Consider the following 23,548-nt stretch of genomic DNA (forward strand, 5'->3'; position numbering starts at 1 on the left):
AGCGTCGGGATCGGCCGCTATGCGTGATCCTAACAAGAAAGCATTTTGCAGAATGCGAAGAAAGGAGACAAAATTTCTGTCTGTGCGCACCTTGCCGATCTCCGCAATAAAGCCGTCATCGTGGTATTTTAGTCTCCCGTTTAGCAAGAGTGTTGCAGACAAAGGAACTGGTTCAAACGCTTTTTTTTTAGTGATTCAGTACTAGTGCGGTATCCCAAAAGGTGAGGTCAAGTGCTCGCTCTATTTTCTTCCCTCGCGCTACAGCGCACTGACAAAATTTTGCGTGCACCATACCGTGCTTTTATCGTTGGCGCTTCAGGTTCTCGATTGTGTTTTCGCCCCCTTTAACCACGTGATGGGTATTTCATGGTATTACCGGGTACCACATGTGTCCATATACTGTGTCCAATATATGAAACGGCCAAATTAGATTTTATTTGACGCCTCAAATGGTAGTAATGTATTGAGTCTCTTGTAGCTTTGTTCTTGTTATCAATTTTACTATTTGGCGAATGGATACAGCATGTACGCTGCATAACTCGCTTGTGGATACTGCATACGTGAGTCGAGTATGCCCTTGGTATAAAATAACTTGTATGCTTTAGGTAGTACGGTTGTTTGCAGTTTGGGACATATGTCGGAATGTACGCTGTGCGCCCTTCGCGCTTTACGGCGGCCTGCCGAGTTCGTGCGGGTGCCATGTGTGCGCATGGTGTTCGCGAAGCGCTCTCGCAGTTTTTATATATACACGTGTTCTGTTCGCGCGCTTCGCATAACAGGGCATGTCGCAGTTCTTTGTCCTTGTGCAACACATTTTCCTAGCGTACGTCTGTGCATTATTTGATACCGGTTTCACACGGGGCTCTTTTAGCCGCTATCCAGTCCGTTACAAATCGAATTTCTCGGTCGTGATTGGCTCCCCTGCGCAAGCTACGAGAGTGAGCCAGACGCATCGATAATTTCGATCCGGATCGGGCTTGACCGCGATCGAGAGTGGTCCTGTGACACCGGTTTTACACATGGCTCCCACATAGGGAACACTTTAAGTTCAATGCAACTTAGTGAAGAGCAAGTGCATATATATGCCAGTGGTGGTATGTGGGCAAGTCTTTCTGGTGAAGCCAATACTTGTGCATTCAAAACATTTCAATTACCAGCGTAGTGCATAAATGTGTCTACTTCGACAAAATGGAGCACCAGTGCAGATATCTGAGCATACCTGTCCAGGGCAGCAAGTGTGTCTACATTGAAACCACTACCAGCATGTGCGGCAGTTCTATTTCCAGCAGCGGGACTGCACAATAATCAGTAGGGTGCTCTCAAGCTGTTTATCTATGAAGCTCTGCCTGGACTGTGTGCCAAATATTTTTGGACGTGAAAGTGGGGGTGAATTGGTAAACATCAGTGGAACTGTGCCTGGACTTTCTGGCAAATGTTTTTGGATGTGAAAGTGTGAGTGAACTGGCAAAGAATTTGCTCTGGGCTACATGTGTTAAACGTTTTTCTCATTCAGAGTGCTTTTTTTTACTTTAGGAGACTGGAGATGTGCGCAAAGCGTGACATGTCAGTGTGCTAATTACTGTATTTGCTGGTTTGCAAATTATTCGTTGCAACCTTGTTTTTGCCAGAGAGGTACAACTTTGCCTCTTGTAAAGGGCTTTTTAGATAAAACACTTACTATTTATTATGACCGTTGCGTCCTTTGTTACACAAATGCAGCTTCCAGTGCATTCCAGTTTATTTCCATGTTTATATAAGTTTCTAATATGAGGCTTGCATATTCATTTCTCACGTTCTGGAGTGGCAAGATGCAGCATTACTGTCTCATCGTTCGCTGTACTACAGTAGTGTTCACTTGTTACACTGAATCCCCCGTTTAAGTATTCTGTACTAATTTCACTTTATTGCTTTTTTGTTGTATGGTTATTTTTTCTCGCTATTACCTTCTTTGATATATCCTAAAGCCAATATTTCAAATTTTGCATTGTTCCCATTTTTTTTATTTCTGTCACAAGATTGCTTTATGATGGTATGCGGTGGTATTTCTTTTTGTGCTCTTTTCAATCTTCTAGCTGATTGGTAACATTGCTTGGAGGCAGTTACCATCCGATTCATACTCTTGCATTTTTAAGTCTACTTCTTCCATTCGCTCCGATGTCACTTCTGCATAACTAGTCCATCTAATAGCACGTGCACTTCACTATGATAAATTAGACACTTTAATACACTCCAGGTTTTTCTGTTCATTTTTGTATGTGTACTTGCAATTTTGTTTATGTGCTAGTGAATGTTCACTTTCCAGTTCATTACGAATCCTTTCTGCGACTTTTGTCATTGTTGATGTACTTTTACTTCTATTTGCATTTCTCACACAGTTTGTTCGAACCTTGCATAAGCATTACATTTTAATAAAGTGTTTTCGCTTTGTCACAATGTTCTCATTTCATGCACTCTTGGCATGAAGGACTTGGTCAGGCCACCTGCCAAGACGCGGCTATTTGTTCTTTGCAGGATGTCATTCCCATTGTGGTTGTAAGCATCGTAGCTTACTAAAGGCGGTATTAAGGATTTATTATTCCTAACAGGCTCATTTTCGTGCGACTTGGTAGAGGATGCGCCGGCCATGCGGGGAACAGTGCTTGGCACTGTGCCATGGCTCTTACAGTCAACACCGACGCTTCAACTCATCTGGGGCGCGATTGGAGATCGTTGTTCGAAACGCCCGATCAGTTTCACCTCACGCGATTGGCCTAGGCCGTGCCAACGGGTGCGGCTGACGACGTCTGCGCGGCATAGGCCAGTCGCGTGAGGCGACACTAAACGCGTGTTTTGAACAACGATGTCTGATCGCGCCCGTCACCCGCGAAAATTAGCTTCAGATGATCGTAAACCTTTCAAGACCGCTTCTAGACCAGCTTTTTGATAACGTCCTAAAAACGTTTAGAAATTGGTTACGAATAGTTTTGGCAAAGAGATTACTTGTGTCTTTCCCAATTCTATTTCTAGACCAGCTTTTCGAATACGTCTTGCAGACCTGTTCTAGATCGTCTCAAGAAAGTAATTAAGCCGGACATTAGCAGAGATATACGACGTTTTCCCGCCGAAGTTCTCTCATTCGTGTCTTCTTTAACCCGTTTTTATCGTCTTGGATAAACGCTACGAAAAGGTTACGTATCTCTTTTGTGCTACCTGGGGTACGCTTTTGGAATCATCTTGAATTTCTGTGGTTCTTTGCTTTTCATAGGATAATTTACTCCAATGTAAGAAAGAAAAAAGAAACGATTGTGGGCCAGTGGTGTTTTGACTCAAGGTAGCTATCCCACCGCTGTCACACAGTTGTTGCGACTCGTATCAGAGCGGCGATTACGGTTCCGTGGCTGGTGATGTGGCAGGTCACGGGCGATCGATAGGTCCGGGACGACGTCCAAGAGGTGAGAAAGAGGGTTTCTTTACAAATTTACATGATGAGAGTTTACATGTACTAGCGCGAGTACGATCATGAGCCCGAGTATGAGCAACCGTGCGAATTGGGACACCAGTGCGAGCCGGAGCACACGCCCACAACAATCAAGATCCAGTTTTTATGTACTTCCTTCTCCGTTTTCTCTCGTCGGAAAAATTGGCACTCTTCTTCTAGGTCAACCGCAATCGTTGAACCGTGCGCAAAATCCCGCCCATGACGTCGCATCGTTCCACCTGGCTCCACCTCCAATGTTGAACGAACCCCACCCACATACGAGGCAACGACGTGGCAAGCCGGTATCTTGATGTCAACGTCGTTCCCACGGAAGTCTTCGATGCTGGCCCCTTTGATCAGTGGGCCATTCGTGAAAGTCCGATCGTCAGGTTCGGGTTCCGGTAGAATGCTATTCGAGGTAGTCATTGCTTCCACGAAGGGTGGCGGCTATTGCCGCCTCTGGTGAGCTCTTTTGTTTGCGTGTCACGGACTCTGTCGGGTCCCATCTAGTCCAGGTGGACGCTCGCCTCGTCCGTTAGCTTTGGTGACGCTGATTGAGTCGCCACCACCCTGGTCCCGAGAAAACGACGACGCAGCATGAAAGGCCTTTCATGGCGGCACGCTTGCTGGCGAAACATCAATCGTCGAGAAGCGATGGCGGGTATAACAATGCTGAACGCCACTCGTAACAGCATCTCCAGTGGGAGAGGAAGATCCCGGCGCGTAGGGACCAGCAGCCACTGCGCGAGACGTTTCAGCAGCAGAATTTCCTTTAATTGTGACGAACTCCTCTTTCGTAGCACCTGGATATGTAGTCGTTCAGCTGGCCTTATGATGCTCTTGCACCTTTTCTTCCTGGGCCGGTCTGGTGAAGCTGCGCTTGCAAACCGGTATCGCAACCTCTTCTTCGCCTGGTTGATAAGCAGTCATTCCAGAACAGTGCCAGACCCGCAACCAGAAAGCAATAGACCACAAGGCCACCCTCACTGAAACACACTAGGCTTTAAAAAAAATCGCTACTGCTTTTCTATCCCTTTCGCGCGTCCCCCATTCCCCGTTTAAAACTAAAAACAGCCATTTTCAGTCTCTTTTTTATGTTCTTTATTCACTTAGTTCGTGTGACAATTCTCTTAGTTCGTGCGAATAGCCGACGCCGTAGCAGACGCCTTTGGCGGACGCCGTAGGGACGCGTTGGCGGCGCTTGTGTGTCTGAAAGCGATTTGCGACGTGGCCAATCCAATGTTCACGCCTGCGCCGGCTTCATCTTCAAAGCGATCTGCAGTGTTGCCAGAGTGCGCGTAGTGCCGGTAGCTTCGTATGCGATGTGTTTGTTTTTCGACGTTTCGTTCGCGTTCAAGCGAAAGACGCACGAAGGTCAATTCGCTTGCTGCTGCCGCGATTCCTCACTCCAGAATTTTGACAGCGAGTTCCTGCGCTCATCGAGCGAGATGTGTTCATGCTTATTGTGCAAGTGTTACACCATGCTTGTTGACCGTGCTGGTGTGGGTCCTGGTACTTTAATGTACTGTCGCCACCTGTATTTCTCTCTCTCTCTCTCTCAGGGTTATTTCTTCTTTTTTTCTGCACCGATTATGGATTACCCAGCCTTCGAAAATGGTAATAACGGTCTTTGTGGCTCCAAAATGCAGTCTAACAGACTAGCCTAATAGTTCTTGTTGAGACTGAATTATTATTATTATTATTATTATTATTATTATTATTATTATTATTATTATTATTATTATTATTAGTACTTTTATTGAGACTGAATTATGCTAACATTGGTCTGGTGGCGACATAAGTGTATTGTGACAGTCTAGCTCCACATTTTCCGTCGGTGACCATTTATTGAGCTTGAATTCTTAGCCTTAACTGCCTTCAACGTTCACAAACTAAAATGCAGTGTCGCGCATAAAGAAGCAATCAGCACCATTGTGGCGCTGGCTCTGAATTCTGCCTTTATTTCACACTCAGTCAACAAAAGCCAAAAGGTCGGTGAACTTTGACAGAAGAAGCAGCGGAATGTCGTCAGTGACGCAGCTTGCTGTTCTCTAATTAGACGCCTCTCCGGCAAAACGTGCACAATGTAAAAATTGTGCATTCTTTACAAGCTCGACGATCATTTCTTCACGCTTTCGCTGGTTTGAACGAGAATTACGGTGTACGTGATGACTGCTCCTGCAAGCTGCAAATTGAAAGAAAAGATGTCATTTTAAAGTAACTGTATACTACCGGTTCCTTATTTATATTTTTAGATAGGACCTGTTCCTTTTAATTTTTACAGAGAAAGATAGCACTATTTTACCTTTTGAAACTTTATTGCCATAGACAGTAATTATTTACACGAGAAATCGCAACGTCCCCGTGTGACAAAAAAATATTGTCTAACTAGATTTCAGTTTTCCTTTCATGACACACGTTGCAATTGCAAAATCGAAGACAATTAATATAGAAACGTCTTCCGAAATAGAGACTAGCAGCGCCTTCGATATATGCAACCTTAAAATGTACTGCCAAATTTTCCCATTTTCCCAAAAGCATCGCTGTAGCAGTTCGGAGTGATATTAACTGGAACGCCAATATGCCTAGCTGGGAATATGTTTGTTTACAGATGTCTAGGATGTGCATATATTTCCGTAGTTCATATATCCATAACATTTACCCTTTAGAAATAGCTAGAAGGTCAAATTTAACCTTAAGATAACGCGGGATGGGAACTATGGAGGGGGGTAGTGCCCTCTTAGCTGTTCAAATGTGACACATCTATTTGTAAAGAACGAGTGCGTGAGGTAAAAATATTAGGTAGGAGCAAAGTATTCTACAGTCCGCGATGAATTGATCGAAGCTTATCACAAAAAGACCACGTGCTGCTTTTTTCAGTGTCACGTCCATGTGGCTCTTTTCTGCTGAGATAAAATTTTTGGACGACAAATTGTGACCCACACGGTTTTATAAGAAATTGCCATTAGGCGAGGGCCTGCTTGTTCTGCGTCTATATATGCTGTCTTATTCCTGACGTACGGCCATATCTCTCGTGGATGGTTCAAGGAGCCTCTAGGGAAGCCAGCTATGATAATTAAAAAGCATCGCGTGCCCTCACCAAGTTTTTTCCTGTGCCTTGTGATGACACCAACATGGTAGAAGCTGTTGACCGGTTCATGATTACTTCATATATGACGGGCACCAGCAAGCACGCCTTTGCCGCGACCACTCTCGCTCTTTCTTTTTTTTTTCGCAGGGTAATCGTTTGCCTGTCGTCTGCAACAAGCTGTTTTCACCTCGTGCACTATGACTTGCACTGCACGTGCGGCGGCAATTAACAGCGCGTAGCTTAAAAATGCAGAGTCCTGCTAAGCGCGCTCAAGCAGCACTTTCAGGGATTATGCCTAAAAGCGCAGTGTCTTTATGAGAGCGCTCAAGCACCACTTTCAGGGATCATGGCCTAAAAGCGCAGAGTCCGGATAAGCGCGCTCAAGCAACACCTTGAGGGATCATGGCCTAAAAGCGCAGAGTCCTGATAAGCGCACTGAAGCAGCACCTTGAGGGATCATGGCCTAAAAGCGCACTGTCTTTATAAGACCGCTCAAGCACCACTTTCAGGGATCATGGCCTAAAAGCGCAGAGTCCGGATAAGCGCACCCAAGTAGCACTTTAAGGGATCATGGCCTAAAAGCGCAGAGTCCGGATAAGCGCGCTCAAGCAACACCTTGAGGGATCATGGCCGAAAAGCCCAGAGTCCTGATAAGCGCACTGAAGCAGCACCTTGAGGGATCATGGCCTAAAAGCGCACTGTCTTTATAAGAGCGCTCAAGCACCACTTTCAGGGATCATGGCCTAAAAGCGCAGAGTCCGGATAAGCGCACCCAAGTAGCACTTTAAGGGATCATGGCCGAAAAGCGCAGAGTCCTGATAAGCGCGCTCAAGCAACACCTTGAGGGATCATGGCCTAAAAGCTCAGAGTCCTGATAAGCGCACTGAAGCAGCACTTTCCGGGAGCATGGCCTAAAAGCGCAGTGTCTTTATGAGAGCGCTCAAGCACCACTTTCAGGGATCATGGCCTAAAAGCGCAGAGTCCGGATAAGCGCGCTCAAGCAACACCTTGAGGGATCATGGCCTAAAAGCGCAGAGTCCTGATAAGCGCACTGAAGCAGCACCTTGAGGGATCATGGCCTAAAAGCGCACTGTCTTTATAAGAGCGCTCAAGCACCACTTTCAGGGATCATGCCCTAAAAGCGCAGAGTCCGGATAAGCGCACTCAAGTAGCACTTTAAGGCATCATGGCCGAAAAGCCCAGAGTCCTGATATGCGCGCTCAAGCAACACCTTGAGGGATCATGGCCTAAAAGCGCACTGTCTTTATAAGAGCGCTCAAGCACCACTTTCAGGGATCATAGCCTAAAAGCGCAGAGTCCGGATAAGCGCACCCAAGTAGCACTTTAAGGGATCATGGCCCAAAAGCGCAGAGTCCTGATAAGCGCGCTCAAGCAACACCTTGAGGGATCATGGCCTAAAAGCTCAGAGTCCTGATAAGCGCACTGAAGCAGCACTTTCCGGGAGCATGGCCTAAAAGCGCAGTGTCTTTATGAGAGCGCTCAAGCACTACTTTCAGGAATCATGGCCTAAAAGCGCAGAGTCCGGATAAGCGCGCTCAAGCAACACATTGAGGGATCATGGCCTAAAAGCGCAGAGTCCTGATAAGCGCACTGAAGCAGCACCTTGAGGGATCATGGCCTAAAAGCGCACTGTCTTTATAAGAGCGCTCAAGCACCACTTTCAGGGATCATGCCCTAAAAGCGCAGAGTCCGGATAAGCGCACTCAAGTAGCACTTTAAGGGATCATGGCCTAAAAGCGCACTGTCTTTATAAGAGCGCTCAAGCACCACTTTCAGGGATCATGCCCTAAAAGCGCAGAGTCCGGATAAGCGCACTCAAGTAGCACTTTAAGGGATCGTGCCCTAAAAGCCCAGAGTCCTGATAAGCGCGCTCAAGCAACACCTTGAGGGATCATGGCCTAAAAGCTCAGAGTCCTGATAAGCGCACTGACGCAGCACTTTCCGGGAGCATGGCCTAAAAGCGCACTGTCTTTATAAGAGCGCTCAAGCACCACTTTCAGGGATCATGCCCTAAAAGCGCAGAGTCCGGATAAGCGCACTCAAGTAGCACTTTAAGGGATCATGGCCGAAAAGCCCAGAGTCCTGATATGCGCGCTCAAGCAGCACCTTGAGGGATCATGGCCTAAAAGCGCACTGTCTTTATAAGAGCGCTCAAGCACCACTTTCAGGGATCATGGCCTAAAAGCGCAGTCCGGATAAGCGCACTCAAGTAGCACGTTAAGGGATCATGGCCGAAAAGCGTAGAGTCGTGATGAGCGATTAGGATGTACAATCAGGGATCATGGCATAAAAGCGCAGTGTCTTTATAAGAGCGCCCAAGCACCACTTTCAGGGATCATGGCCCAAAAGCGCAGAGTCCGGATAAGCGCATCAAGTAGCACTTTAAGGGATCATGGCCGAAAAGCGTAGAGTCGTGATAAGCGATTAGGTAGTACAATCAGGGATCATGGCATAAAAGGGCAGTCTGGATTAGCGCTCAGGTAGTACTCTCAGGGATAATTGCCTAAAAGTGCAGAGTCCTGATAAGTGATTAGGTAGTACTTTCGGGAATCATGGCATAGAGTGCAGTCCTGATAAGTGCCCATGTGGTATTTTCAGGCATTATGGCCTAAAAGGACACAGTCCTGATAAGCGATTAAATATACTTTCAGGGCTCATTGCCTAAATGTGCAGAGTCCTGATAAGCGACTAGGTAGTACTTCCAGAGATCATGACCTAAAACGGCACAGTCCTGATCAGCTATCAGATGGCACTTTCAGGGATCGTGGCCTAAAAGTGTAGAGTCCGGATAATCGCGCTCAGGCGGTACTTTCGGAAATCATGGCCTAAAAGCGCAGTCCTGATAATCGCTTAAGTGGTACTTTCTTGGACCATGGCAACGTCTTCAATCTCAGCTGCGCCCCACACATGTATAGCAGCGTTCCTGCGTGATACGCGAATGAACGAGATTCTGTATATAACTTTTGCGTTTGCGCAAATGTGTTGGTGTTTGTGTGAGTGCTAAATGTTGTTATCTCTCTCCTTCCTCCTCATCTCACCTGGAGTAGTATGCCAGGCTTATCGCTAGACTAACCCCTACGAACATCATTAAACCTTTCTCCATTCTTAGTATTATAATTACAAGTTGATGGTGTTCTCAAAGAAGCTAAAAGCGCCAACGTGAGGTTCCGTATTGGCGGTACGTTCATTAAGGTATATGTTTTCACGTGCCGAAACAGCACGATACGATGAGGCATGCCGTAGTAATGGACTTCGGAATAATTCTGACCGCCTGCGGTTGTCTAGCGCGCACCAGTGGAATGCGCGGTACGCAGTTATTTTTGCATTTTGCCCCATCGATAAACGCAGCCGCTGCGACCGGGATTCGATCCCTCGCCCTTGGGCGTAGGGATCGAATCCCGGGATATTTTTCTGCTAAGGGATATTTTTCTGCTAAGTAGAACACTAAAGCTGCATACATGAGCTGGACGCATGGGGCACCTTCGTTATATCTGAACAGATCCAGAACATGTGCCTTTAGTAAACCGTGGGGCAAAATACTTATATTTCCTGGGTAAAGCTTGAGTGTCAAAAATGCATGACCGGAAATTTTCTGGGATCACGAACCCATTGTTGCCGCAAGCGAGAATAGAAGTTTCTTGAGGTAGAAACGCTTCGCTCGCCTTCGAGCTCGCAGTGGATTATTCTCGAGCAATATGCTTGAGGACATCAAGCCAAACCTGTAAGCACTTACGCTTTACCTTCCCATACGTGAAAGCTGCGCAATTTCTTACCGAAACAAGCAGCGGTAGTCTGAGCGAGAAGAAACCACCTCCGGAAAGAGCCATTTCTCCAGGCTTCAAGGAATTCCCCAGAAAGAGCAGCTGTAAAATAAACACACCGCACTGAGCAACAAAGAGTATTCAACACAAAACACTCGCTTGCAGCGCAGGAACAGTGAACTTTGGAGTCAAGTTGCAGCGTCTACCGGAGACTGTCCGTTAATTTCAAACGGGACAGGAGAGGCCGCAAGGGGCGAGTGAGTCTGTCAGGAAGACGCATAGAGCCTTCTGTGTATTTTGTACGTGTCGGATCATCGGCAAAGCAATGAGAAGCTGCGGTTGCTTGAACTAATATATGGCTGTCGCGCCACTTACGTAGGTTTAATAACATTTCTTGGCACCTCGCTGTTGGCAAAATAAAGAAAAAAAGAAAAAGGCATTGGTATCAATGTAAAGAAAGTAGCGACGAGCGGAACATGAATTTTTATTTATTTTTATGACACCTCAAGGGTCTGCGAGACTGCGCGAGGGGCGTGCTAAACAAAGGCAGCTGAGAAAAAGAACGCAGAAAGGTGAAGGTTGCCTTTAGCACTGGATGCTTCACGAAATGAAATCGGCTAGGAGGGACCTAAAAAGAACGAAGCCAAGGTGGGAAGAGAATTGCGGTATTTTGGGCGATATACATGAGAGGTGAGCGCTAAGAAGTGGCACGAGCATAATACATCCAATGGGGTTGGCCGGTCCTGGAGATGCGCTTGGCGAGGGATATGAACATGTGCAGAGAAAGAGATAGCAATAAAACCTGTGGCGAACTTGAAGGTATTGATTCGGGCTATATAGCTGTTCTTCTATAGTAAGGTCCTCAATATCGCTTAGAGAGAGAGAGAGGTGCAAATGAGAGAAAGGCAGGGAATTTAACTAGAGTTTAAGCCTCCGGTTTGCTGCCCTGCTCTAGAGGGTGGGAAATGGGAACTAAAGATGGCAAGAAGAGCGGGGACAAAAAGAAAGGCATGAAAAGAAAGAGGACGGTATCGTTACAGTCTTTCTAATAGGCCACTGCCACGTAAAAAGGTCAACAAAGCCTTGACCGACTTTCGGTGCAACGACAGTTTATGTCGTGATTCCAAGTAAGAGAGAGAGAGAGAAACGAAGAGGGAAAGGTAGGGAGGTTAACCAAGGACGTGCCCGGTTAGCTACCCTACACTTGCGGAGGGGAAAAAGGGAAGAACAGATAAGGGGAGAAAAGAAAAATAATAGTCAGACATTCACAGTCAGTCGCACAGGGATTTCACCTGTCACAAGCGTTCATACGGTCAAGTGTCCTTAACGAAACGCAGAAGGGCTTTTGTGGCCTTGTGCATGCAAGAACGCATAGGCCATGTGCCAAGAATATTTTCTTCTGACAGCGCTCTGTTGTCTAGCAGGTTGAGTTTTGCTTGTAAAGTACGTCGTTGGGTGTCAAAGGTCGGGCAGTGACAGAAAGGGCTCTACAATCTCATCGTACCCGCACAAATTGCACGCCGCACTGTTGGCCATTACTATCAGGATTGAACAGGAATTAGTAAATGCGATGCCCAACCACATGGTGACACTGTAAAGTTGTTTCACGCGGGAAGTCCAGGTGGCCGGCGAAGTCGCAAGTTAGGGTCGAGAGAGTGCAAGCGTGAGTTGGCGTAACGCGGTGAATTGCATCGTAGAAGTGTGATGTGTCGAGCAAGTGATTGAAGATGTGGCGCAGCATTAGTTCTTGAAAGTGCTATAGGAACCCGTGTGTTTTTGCTGAGCCGAACGCGCAGCTTCATCTGTGCTTTCGTTGCTGACAATTCAGCGATGGCTTGGCAACCATTGAAATACAATGTAGTTAGTGTCCTTTCTGGAGCGCGTGATTATGAGCGTGCCTTATTTCGTACCCTAGCTGCTCGTATAACCTAAAGCCCCTGCATCTACGCGCCACCGCCGCTCTCTTAAGTAGCGCCAACCTTTGTGTGCGCCGCCTTTTCCCCTCACACCAAATCCGGTTCCGGCATTTCCGCTTCCGGTATTTCCGGTTCCGGCGTTTCCGCTTCCTGGAGTTGCGCTGCGAGAATTTCCGCTCCCATTGCAGACGATGGTGAGACGCCCGTGCTAAGCAACCGGTGCAAATCTGAGTTGCTCGCACTAGCCATTCCACCAAGCGTCATTCGCGGCATCTACGCGCCGTACACGCCGTACAAGCGAGCAGATGCTCGCGTCACAACACTAACACAATTCGCAGTGCGCATCTGCTCGCGTCATCCACACAATTCGCCGTCCACCTTTGCACGCGTTACAACACGCGCACACGCACCAATTCACTGCACACATCCGCTCATATCGCACAAGAAAAGCACACTTGTTTTCACCATGTCACTGAATGCCCTCCACGCAAATTTGAACTTGTTATATTTCATAGCTTCACGTCATTGCAGTCCTTCACGTAGTGCACGCACTTGGGACGTTCGCTACCTTCGATCGTACGAGACAAGTTCAACCTCAGAATCAACAGCATAAACTCTATGCGTCTGCCGTACAAATTGGCGTCGCGAACTCCTTCACTAAAGTCCCTCCATACGTGCTGGCTGGAGGGGATGTATGCTTCAAAACAAGAAGAATTCAAAGGGGACAAGCTGTTGTATTCCGCTGAAGTAGTAGTTTGCGGCCGCTGTTTTCCAAATGCACGAAAAACGGGAGCGGTCTCCAAGCGCCCAGGCACTACATTCCACTGTACGTTGTCTCTCGTGGCCAAAGATTTCTTGCTCCGTGCTCGTGGCACATCCCGTCGCAGGTTGACGCGAAGCAGCGAACACGACCAGATCGCCGATTACAATATACGGTGGTTCTTGGATGGAATCGCATTCACAGTTTCAACCGCAGCTGGTGCAATTAAAGCCTCTCTATCGAAGCGAAAGTAAACAACGCTAAAGAACATAGCGTCACTTCCACTCGGAACAGGAAGTTGAAGCTACGTAAGTTCCGCTTCACGCCGGAAGCTAAGGGGGTGAGAGGAGAGGACGTGGAGGAGGAGGGTAGTAGGTTGGCGGTACTTAGCTTGGCCGGCGGTGGCGCGTAGATGCAGGGGCTTTAGTATAACCCATGACGTAAGGCAAACTGCAGAGTTAGTAGGGCTGGTTTGGAATCGCTGAAAATGGCGCAACGATTTGGTGGCTGCTGTACGTACTTGAGTTCACCTTGAAGAGCCGCAAGTTATGCTGCTGTCGACGTTGTATTGTGCGATTATTCAAACTGCAATGAGTCGCGTCTGATGCAACAGCTACTACTCCGCTAGAGCTGTTTGAACTGGTGGAAGCGTCCGTGGAAATGCGTATGCTGTCACAATAAGGCTCGGGCATTCCAAGATTGTGTGTTCTAAAGAAGGCTTGTCGTCAAGGCGTGCCAACACGGCCGCTAGCGACAGCCGGTGCGGGCTGTATCGTGCACAGTGGGAGAGTACATGTTCTATGGTGTCCTCACCGCCGCAGCGACTGCAAGCCGCGCTCTCATCTCTTCCGACTCGGAAGGCCAAAGATCTTATGAAGGCGACACCAACCCACAGTCGGCAAAGTACTCTTGTCTCGAGTCGAGAATGTCCAGATTGGGCTTGAAGTCGAAGGGACGGGTCCTGTTGGTGCAGACGTGTGAGTTTCATGCTTGGTGTGTTCCATAAAGATCTTATGGCTTCCTTTGCAAGCATACAAATTTTCATTGCTGCATCTGATTTTGAGAGTGGTATGGAGTCTTGCAAGCCCACCTCATGTGCAGATCGTGCTGCTGCATCAGCATGTTCATTACCAATTATCTCGCCGTGGCTTGGAATCCACTGTAACGTGATGTCCTGTCTTTGATCGACGAGGTGGTGAAGCAGCAGTCTGATTTCTAGAACTAGTTCGTGGTTCCCGCTGTTTAACGCAAAAACGAAACAATGAAGAGCATCCTTACAGTCACTAAACGCGCTCCATTTCTTGGGCAGTTCATCATAAATTACGCAAAGTGCACAATGAATAGCAGCGAGTTCCGCGGCTGTCGGTGCACTCTGGTGAGATACTCGAATCTTTACGGTTGATCTTTCCTTTGCAGGAAAGATCACCGATTTTACAGACCCGTTCACCGTGGTTGAAGCGTCAGTATATAGATGATGCTCGTTGCATGTCTCGTACAACAAGAACAGTGAAAGCTGCTTGAGTGCTGGAGACAAGGTTTGTGCTTTCGTTCGTATTCCTGGTAGCATTAGTTGAACGTTTGCTTTAGCGAAGCACTATGGGGGAAACGGAACTCTTGCTGGAACTGTATAAAATGGTGAATGGTATGCACAACTATAGGACAGGATTGTCTGACAAAAGGAGGCACGAGGTTGATCCTCTGGCAGTGACGCTTGATGATGAGCAGGGGTTTGAGCAAGGTGTCTTACGTGTGCTCTGAGTACTTCCATGAATGTATGAGTCTTGTCTGGGCAGTCGCGTGCAATCGCACTTGTTTCAGCTGTTGACGAGCACAGCGGCAATCCAAATTAGACTCTAAGTGCCTGGGCCTGGACGCTTTCGAGTGTACGGTTATTAATTCTGCATTGGTCAGCACATACAAGCTGTATCGCAAATACCCGAGAAAGATCATCCTGTATAGTTGCATAATTGCATATACTGACATACTTCAGGCTTTTCCTCCAGGAAACTTGAACACATTAGTAACATATGTCAGGCGCTTCTTCAGGTAGGCCACATGAGGACTCCAGCAGAGCTCACGATCGATGATTACGCCTAAAAATGGGTGCGTCATGACATAGGGTATGACATAAAACTGTCGATAGAGAGATCGTATGATCTCATTGGCTTTCGGCCGAACGCGACCAATGCGCGTTTGTATGGCGAGATCTTGGGCCTTTGCTCATTTAGGTACGTCGATGTTAACGTAGCAGCTCTTCGAAGCCTTGCACGTACATGCGGCCATGTCACACCACATGCCCAGACGCATATGTCGTCGGCATGCATTCATACTTTGACCGCGTTCGGCACTCGCTCCACGAGACCAATGTGCACGAGGTTGAAGAGCTTGGGACTCAAGACACCGCCTTGCGGAACTTTATGGTTCGTGCAATATTGCGAGATTGGGACAGCTTTAGACATAGAAAGTTATGTGCGTTGTCGTTTCTATGCCAGCCCCTGTTTTTTAAAGCGTTTTTGAGGATCCTTGGGGGGAAGACGTGGGCGGTGAATTCCATAGCGAGAGAAAAGAGGGCGCAGGTCTGGCTGGCGCAATAATGATGCTTTACTGGTTGCGAAAGAATAGTCTTGTATAGAATAGAATTTGTATGAGAAAGACGTACACAACGGCTACATGTATATATAAAGAAACATGCAATGTGTGAGGTGAGTTCTCTTTTTATCTGGGAAGAGCCCTTAATGAAGCCCTGTAGCACTTTTCAAGCCACTGTATCTCCGTGGCAGGTTGCCTAGACTGATGGCTGGTGATGCTTTTAGCGTAGGTCAAAGCAGCGACTTCGAATATCTAATATTTCAATCAAGCAAACAAATAACTATATCGCTATTGACCACATCATCGCGCAGTGGCACTCACCCGAATCATCGTTGAGGGCCTCTGTAACAGTAACTGATGTGAATCGGGAAGTTGCACTGGCCACTATCAACAAAGAAACGAATAACATTCGCTTGCACCATCTGCAGTACATTCGCAAGAACTTTCTGGAACCAGTGGTCTTTAGTTAACATTGGATCCGGAGCGTACTGTTTCCCGCTCTCTAGTAAAAAAAAAATTGTGTGCTTCGAACCGCGCATTTATCGATAGTAAGCGAGATGCATGTATACCTGGTTGACGTAGTTCATATTTTCAGTGGAGGTCACGACCTCTTGCAGAGTGTATCTGATTCTCCGCACCTTGAAAGAGACGCAAAAAGAATCAAGCGAAAAACACTGTGGCGGAATGCAGGGCTCAGAAATCGAAACGCGAACAATTCCAAAAATACCCCAACATGCTGTTTCGTTTCCAGTTTGACATGCATTTGTTATAGCAGCCTCATTCTGATCTGAAAACGTACACGTGTGACTATTTCATGCTTGCAAACCTGCTACAAAGGCCATTGCGCGTCGAACTTGTACGTGTAATTAGGCGTAAAAGGCGTTCGTTACTTTTTGGGTTTCAATTTTTGAGCGCTGTAGAATCGTTAGCGATATTAGTGGGAACATCTCACTTCTTTTTAATCATACATGCTCGACGTTAAGTGGGGATTGCAATCTGGCATGTTCTAATATAACTAGAACCTTTTCCGCTGAAAATTTAGTCTCACCAAGACATATGTGGAACATATGTCTCACCATGTGTATCACGTATTTCTCAGTGGCAACAGAGACGTATGTGGGACATATGTGGGACTAATGTGGGCAATAGAAACATATATGGCGAGACATATATCCCACGTATGTCTCAACATATGTGTCACATATGTCTCAGTGGCTATAGAGACATATGTCCCACATATGTCTCTATAGCCACTGAGACATATATGACAGATATGGTGAGGCATACGTGGGACATATGTGTCACCATATATATCTCTTCGACATATGTATCAATAGCCACTGAGTATTCTTAAACCCTTCTGAACGTTCACTTTCATAGACAACCCCTTTTATTTCTTTCACAAGTGAAACGCCGCCTTGGGGCTAAAGGGGCGCATAAATTTGACCATGACCCGAAAGACGTGTTATTACGCGGCAACATTACTGCACAGTCGAGGTGAAAAATTTACGGATCGCAGCGACTGAGGAAACATTGCAAATTTTCTTTCCCTGAGCAAGTATCCTGGTATTTGCATTTCCGACATGTGCCAGCATAGGCGAACAACATAGTTTTGTACGTTGTCATTGGATGCGGTCACAGTATTCCCCTTTTATCAGATCCCGTGGTCCGTATACTTTTGACATTTTCATGGTGAGCAATTATAGCAAATTTTCGGTGGCATTAGGCACACAACTAGCAATTAATCACTGATGTTAACATCCATCGTTTCAATATGCTAGCCACGAAACTTATAAATAGTCAACACTATAGCAGCATACATTTTAAGGGGAAACTTTAGAAATCGTATTGTATGATTTAGCAATTGCTTAATGTGTACGTGAGCCTTTCACGACGAAGTATGTCATTTACAGACTGGTTCTCAGACATAGTCTTAAAATCCATTGATTTCATTCGCCTACCAGGTCACTTCTAGGCAATCTGTTCATTTATCAAAGAGTCCGGCATTAGTTTGAGCAGCATTATAGCACTGAAGGGAGGAGGTGTGCACACGTTCACCTTGCGAAGAAGCACAATATAACACACAAGCTGTGCAAGCATAGCCTTCAGAGCAGATGTAAAAAAAACCAAGAAATCCCTCGCGATAAAGCGAAAATTGTTTCAAAACACTTACAGCTCTGAGGTTGGCATAGAATCGAGCGGAAGGCACCGCTGCAACATAGCCGCCCTGCGCACTAACTAGAATTTCGACATCGATTTTATGTGTGCATCGGAAAAGGCATCACTACATAATCTCAGCTTCTTATTGATACCTAATCCGCCGGTGTTATTCGTGAGCTTTAGGATAACGGACGCTTATAGGGAGATTCATATCACAGTAACCGCTGACATAACCTGGAAAAGCGACACTAGCGGCGACGCCTTATTATGAGGACATGTATTTAAGCAAAGAGCCATAAAAACGTTTCTGTGTTGTACGAATGTTGCTCTGTACTGCGAAGAAGTGGCACATATTGAAAAAAAAAAAACTCGTAACGACCGTGCTTATTCCAGCACATTTACAGTGAATTGAGTTGAGTGAAACATAGTCGATCATTGCAGTAAATGTACCGCGGGTTTTGATTATTTGTGCAATACAGTGCAAATGCAGACAAGGATGAATAAAGAAATCCTGAGTTAATATGTCCGACTTTCTGTCCTCTTGCATACATTTAATTAACTTAGCATAGCTCCACAATATGTCACTATCGATGCTGCTGCTCGGTATTTCTGCTCCAGCTATTTCAGTACATGTGCATGCGCTACACTTTGACGTCTCCGCTGAATTCTTATGACAGGCGTAAGGCCAGTAATGTCATGTTTTGGTATACGAAAGGCAACTGCTGTGCCGCACACTTCCTTGTCTGTTCGCACACTTGGTTCGTTCGATGAACGACGCAATAAATGAATGAATGAATGAATGAATGAATGAATGAATGAATGAATGAATGAATGAAATATTTTGTTGAATCTCAAAAATTTGTGGAGGAACAGCAGTCACTCACTTCTCTGACCATCGCGTCGCTGAGGTTGGCGATGTCAAGAAAATCGAGGCCCGCAGCAACGGTGCACATCATGGTGAGCAGGTGCTGGGACGTGGAAAACTCTTCGACGAAAGTCAAATAGATGCCTATGCAAGTGACGCACAGGACGTGCGCGCCAGAGGCCGCCACGGAACACCCCCAGACCTGGTTTAGTCGACGCTTGAGGCTCGAGACGTCGCTGATGTTTATCCTCACCATTTCAACCCAGCGCGCCCGCTTTTCTGAGGCAACGTTACCGGTGTGTTGCACGACGGACCGTAGAACATCGTGCTGGTCTTTAATGTACAGCCGGATTACTTCGCAGCAGGGCCTGAGAACTAGAAAATGCACCATGTCGAACACGAAAAACAAGAAGTTACCTGCGGCGCTTGCAATCTTCAAGGTTACGCTCAGAGCTAAGCCGTAGCCGAGGTCGTCGACGAACTTGAACGAGAGGTAAGTACTAGTGCATACGTTCGTAGCAAAAGCTACAAATAGCAGAGGTCGAATCAGGCACCAAGTGACTGTTAGCTTGCGACGTTGCTTCTGCGCAACGAACCGGACTCGCTGCTCGTACTTTGACGCTTCCTTGAATATGTTTTGCAGGCATCTCGCGTTGACGAGAGTGCAACTGACGTTGAGCAGTACTTTGAGAGCACCGATGACGTAGGTAACGACGTAGAGAGACATAGTGAAAACATGACTGTGCACGAACACGGCAAGCCATATCTGGTAAAAGTAGGACAGATCTATGAAGGCGCACAAAGAGATGCAAGCGACAGAATAGATTAGGTACAACTTATTCCAGGAAAGTTTGATGTCGTCATCCGCATCGGTGGTCTGCGGACCGTTCATCATTATGAGTCCAGAAAATCTGCAGATCCTGCCGTACCACTTGAAGTGACTCCTCATGAAAGACGACATAGTGACTGAGAGCTTTGATATTGTTGGAAGAAAGAAAAGAACACGTCACTTCTCTTTTATGTCCGGCAGTGCGCAAGCCAGGCCCGTATAGAAACTTGTTGTAGTTACAGCAGCAGTCTGTAAAAGAGAAAAATGAAAAACAGAAGTTGCACAAGATTCCGCGCCTGATATGGTAGTCTCTGGGGAGTGTTTGAGCGTTAAGAGTCTCAGTGAGTCAGCGGTCCGTAATCTTTGCAATAAATAATGCGTAGTGTCTAATTGTTTTCATGATGGACCGGCCGTTGTTGCATTTGCGTTTGATGGCTTCGATGTCTGCTTGCATTAAGCTTGATAAACAATTAAAACATGTACAGCAAGGTTAATGTCTTAACTGTTCTTATGTTGCATGTCATTTATTCAGTGATGCGCTTTTCATCACACAGCAACATATCTTCGCCAGCACACTTGGAGCTGGCGAAACGGTTTCAGCAGTGATTAATTTAATTTTACGTGTATTTGTAAAATAATTTTTCCTAAAGCGCCGACGGCTGCCTCCGTATAATTACCATTTTATGTTTGAGGAAAATTCTTAGCACTTTCTTGTTCAAATTACTTATTGAACCCGCTGCTACACTGCACATGATCCCGCAAGCAAGTGGGGCTGTTTTCTCCCGTCATCATTTTTAAATTCAGGCGACCTTCCACCCGACAACTGGAGTTATCATTCGCGTCAAACACTCGTCACAAATCTCCACATGCTTCCCGTGTACTTACTTGATTGTTGGCAGGTTCAAAGAAACCAGCAGAGATGCTCCCAGAGTTCTTCATGTACATCGAACGAGGCACAGCATACAACGTACTAGTCTTCCCTGTAACTGATGGGCTGCGGTTAACCATGTGGCGCTGCCAGTGGGTGCCGTAGGCGTACTAACTTATGAGTGGGGCGTGCCTCCAGCCCAATTGCGCAGTACCCTTGGCAACGGACATAGTCCTGCACTTCAGGCGTTGGAAATCTTACCGAGAGTTGGGGGTTTTTCACGTAAGAAACGAGTCGATTTCAATGGCCGTTGCATTCGCTAAAATTTGTTCGCCGAAGTCAATACGCGGTGACTTGCATATTTTATACCTGCCGTCATAGGCTGCACGCAGAGAGAGAAGGTTCAAGTTTGTTGAAAGCAAAATGTCAGCCGAGTCCCCTAATAAGACGGAGAACTGCTGCTTGTTAACGATGCCTAACATGCGAGGATAAATTCGCTGAGGCTTTCTGTTACTGCTTACGTTGTTTTGCTATAGGACACGTGTGCTGGGCTGAGGCTACAGGTATGGTTTGTCCTCGCGATTACGGCCGGTAATTGCTCCGCCCAAGTATCTCATAAAGCACACTAACTGCGATATTTCAGCACATGTCCATCAAATCAATCTCTTCAATGCAACGAGCAGAGTTGAAGTAGGGCTGCAACACTACCGGCCGTGTTCTACGATTTGGTGAAGTAAGGCTGTTATCGTTCTATTTTTTCTCCACTGGGCCACGAAGGCCTCTCCCAACTGATTTCCTATTACCCCGGTCTTCGATCTATCAACTACATCTTATGCCTGCAAAATTTACTAATTTCCTCTACTGCACTTTCCCTTCCCTTCGTATCCGTTCTCTGACTTTATATAATAGACTATCGGATATGTGTCCTATGCAATGCCCGTACTGCCAAACCTCATTTCTTTCTCTTAAACTCATCTAGAGTGTCGGCTACACCTCTCTGCTACCGGATGGCATTAGCTTCTATCAACTACATCTTATGCCTGCAAAATTTACTAATTTCCTCTACTGCACTTTCCCTTCCCTTCGTATCCGTTCTCTGACTTTATATAATAGACTATCGGATATGTGTCCTATGCAATGCCCTTACTGCCAAACCTCATTTCTTTCTCTTAAACTCATCTAGAGTGTCGGCTACACCTCTCTGCTACCGGATGGCATTAGCGTTCTTGAATGACTACTTTTTATTCTGTTTTTCATCCATTTTAATTTCCATTATTTATCGTTTCTTTATTTCATTTATTAAGCACAAGTAATTTCCCCTATGTTGTCCTTGGTGTCAGTGTTTGTTGGCTTCTTATGATGTGACTGATAAAAATCGGGCCCCTCGGTTAACCGCATTTCTTCTCGTTTACTTTTTATTGACTAATTGATCGAATTGCACTGCAACGGCTCTAGCACCATGCGGTCCTTCCACCACGTCCACACCCATCGTCTCCTTCCTAGAACTCTCACTTCTTCTGTCTAAAGGTTAGTATTGCAGCGTACGGTGGCGAGAGTGATATTACGGGAAGTGAGATTACAGATATCGTAACTACTTATAAAAGAAAAAGAAGAACAGGTGACATAGCTTAAATAGATTAATTGGCTTTAAAAAAGCCGTTCACGAAGTGCAAGCCGTGTGCACTAGTCCGTGTTTGCTCTAAGTTGGTGCTTTATTTTGCGCCTATAAAACCGTTTCTTACAGTAACACGTCTACGGATTCTTAAAGACGGCGTCCCATGTTTGACGCAGCTGGCAGTGCCAATGAGTGAATGAATGAATGAATGAATGAATAAGTCAGTGAAAAAAATAAAAGCTTTATTCACTCTGCGAGCCAAGACAAAGCGAGAAGGAAGGGCGTTTTTATCGAACAAAAAAAAATTGATGAAGTTTTGGCCCCCTACAAACTTCGACAGTAAATGAACCGTGCTATGCACCTCGACGCAAAACATGTTTGCTGCATGTATGCGAGGAGAAGGCAAAAGCAGGCAGAGCTTGTATGTGCACTAACAACAACAAATTAAACGAGAACTTACATGCGTGAAATAAAAAAGGAAAGGTTACCAGCCCCTTATTATTCTCGTTGAAACTAATAAATATATATCATCCCAGCTGGAAGTAGACAATTCACTTATCGAACTCACGGCATGTACTCTTGTCGCCAGTTCTTCTGGCTTTCTGAAGTTACCGCACATATCCTGGCCGAAGCTTAACCATAGCTTCCTATACGCGTATACGTGCACGCCTACGGACGCGCCCCTGGTGGCGGCCTTGCTAAGTGCAGTCGGGAAGGGAGGTAGCTCGTACTTTGTTTGAAGCGTACCCGTCGAACCTGTGAGGTGGTCAAAGGTTCAAGGCTCGCCGAAAAACAACAGTTGCACGATGGGTGCTCCAATACCTGCACACACTTGCTGCCGACACGGTTCTAATCATTCCCCGCGTTGTCTCGTGAGTGGGAGCAACGGCAGCAATGGATCGCCGCAAATCGTGGGAAATTTCTTGTTATCGCGCTTTCTTTTGTCATCTTGGGGTTTGTTTCGCTTGCTCATGTTGACAGGTGTAAGCGAGTAAGTTGATCATGGCCTACCTATGTTTTTGTTCCGTTTGTTCCATATGCAGGGCGGGGGGTTAAAGTCATTTCGCTTAGGTTACGAATACCGTGTGCCGCTTCTTTACCGTGTTAATTGTTCTTGCTAGAGTGCACGGCTGTATGGGAGCATCATTTTCTTTGTTAGAGCTGCTGGGTCTGGGAAAGATTGATCTTGTTAGTTTTATGTGGCCCTTTAGGTCGTCGCACCACCTTTCGCGCAGTTCATGTTCTTGGACCTATTTTTATGCATGGCTTTGTACATGCTGTACTGTTGCTAGTTGGTTCATACAGAAATGTTGTTGATTTCTTTAAGGTTTTGACCTGGCTTCGTTTGTAAGGTGCCCAAATCACAAGCAGGGCAAGCTGGGAGAAAATTCCGTTCGGTATTAATTCGTACACGCATTAGGTGAAGGTTTGGGACGAGCTGAGGAGGCTGACGGAGCAGCGAATCCATCCGCTGCCTTTTGTGAGTGAACAATTGAACAGCCTGAAGGACCAGACCGACAAACCCGGTGAACACTTTGAGTGCGTTTCCACTTCTGTGCGCTATTCCTTGTCTTATATGAAAGCCAAAGAAAAGGAGGAAGGGAAGTCACTCGACC

General features: G+C 46.3%; 1 long non-coding RNA gene across 1 annotated transcript; it reads right to left on the reverse strand.

Moving 5' to 3' along the window:
• Positions 1-5,507: 5,507 nt before the first annotated feature.
• LOC139050434 (uncharacterized) lies at positions 5,508-16,406 on the reverse strand. Its single transcript, XR_011508871.1, has 3 exons — positions 16,165-16,406; positions 10,343-10,432; positions 5,508-5,642 (listed from the first exon to the last, which is right to left on the reverse strand). It is a non-coding gene; the product is annotated as an uncharacterized lncRNA (long non-coding RNA).
• Between the last annotated feature and the right edge of the window lie 7,142 nt (positions 16,407-23,548).

The sequence above is a fragment of the Dermacentor albipictus genome, chromosome 10 (assembly GCF_038994185.2).
Source record: "Dermacentor albipictus isolate Rhodes 1998 colony chromosome 10, USDA_Dalb.pri_finalv2, whole genome shotgun sequence".
Lineage (NCBI taxonomy): Eukaryota > Metazoa > Arthropoda > Arachnida > Ixodida > Ixodidae > Dermacentor > Dermacentor albipictus.